This window comes from Mandrillus leucophaeus, unplaced genomic scaffold (genome assembly GCF_000951045.1).
Source record: "Mandrillus leucophaeus isolate KB7577 unplaced genomic scaffold, Mleu.le_1.0 Scaffold56, whole genome shotgun sequence".
NCBI lineage: Eukaryota > Metazoa > Chordata > Mammalia > Primates > Cercopithecidae > Mandrillus > Mandrillus leucophaeus.
The window spans coordinates 3525215-3526561 of NW_012106030.1; positions in this window are offsets into that span (position 1 = coordinate 3525215).

The window sequence follows — 1347 nt, forward strand, 5'->3', positions numbered from 1 at the left end:
CGCCTCGCCCGCCCCGTCCAGCGCGCCCTCGCACGCGTCCTCCTCGGCCTCGTCCCACTCCTCCTCTTCCTCCTCCTCGGGCTCCTCGTCCTCAGACGACGAGTTCGAAGACGACCTACTCGACCTGAACCCCAGCTCAAACTTTGAGAGCATGTCCCTGGGCAGCTTCAGCTCGTCGTCGGCGCTCGACCGGGACCTGGATTTTAACTTCGAGCCCGGCTCCGGCTCGCACTTCGAGTTCCCGGACTACTGCACGCCCGAGGTGAGCGAGATGATCTCGGGAGACTGGCTCGAGTCCAGCATCTCCAACCTGGTTTTCACCTACTGAAGGGCGCGCAGGCAGGGGGGAGCGTCGGGGGTAGGAGAGGAGAAAAATAAAAAATAAAAAATGAAACGAAAAGGACAGACGAAGAGTTGAAAGAGAAAAGGGAAAAAAGAAAAAAAAATGAGCAGGGCTGGCTTCGACCGCGTTCCCGTCGTCGGAAAGGAGCGCGGCGGCGTTTTGGACCCGCGCTCCCATCCCCCACCTTCCCGGGCCGGGGACCCACTATGCCCAGCCGCAGGGACGCGGAGGAGGCAGAGGGTAGACAGGGGCGACCTGTTATTGTTGTTATTGATGTTGTTGTTGATGGCAAAAAAAAAAAAAGCGACTTCGAGTTTCCTCCCCTTTGCTTGAAGAGACCCCCTCCCCTTCCAAAGAGCTTCCGGACTTGTCTGCACCCCCAGCAAGAAACCGAGTTAGTTTTCTAGAGACTGAAGGAATCTCCCCGTTCCTGCATCACCACCTTGGTTTTGTTTTATTTTGCTTCTTGGTCAAGAAAGGAGGGGATAACCCAGCGCTCCCCTCCCCTCCCCCATTTTTAAACGCCTGATGAAGACAGAAGGTTCCGGGGTGACGAATTTGGCCGATGGCAGATGTTTTGGGGGAGCGCCGGGACTGAGAGACTCCACGCAGGCGAATTCCCGTTTGGGGCTTTTTTTTTCTCTCTCTTCCTTTTTCCCCTGCCCCGTCTGCAGCCAGAGGAGGAGATGTGGAGGGGAGGAGGCCAGCCAGAGTGACCGGCGCTAGGAAATGACCCGAGAACCCCGTTGGAAGCCCAGCAGCGGGAGCTAGGGGCGGGGGCGGAGAAGGACACGAACTGGAAAGGGGGTTCACGGTCAAACTGAAATGGATTTGCGCGTTGGGGAGCAGGCGGCGGCGGCTGCTGGTCCTGCGCCTTCCTTCTACGTGAAATCAGTGAGGTGCGACTTCCCAGACCCCGGAGGCGTGGAGGAGAGGAGACTGTTTGATGTGGTACAGGGGCAGTCAGTGGAAAGCGAGTGGTTTCGGAAAAAAAAAAAAAAAAA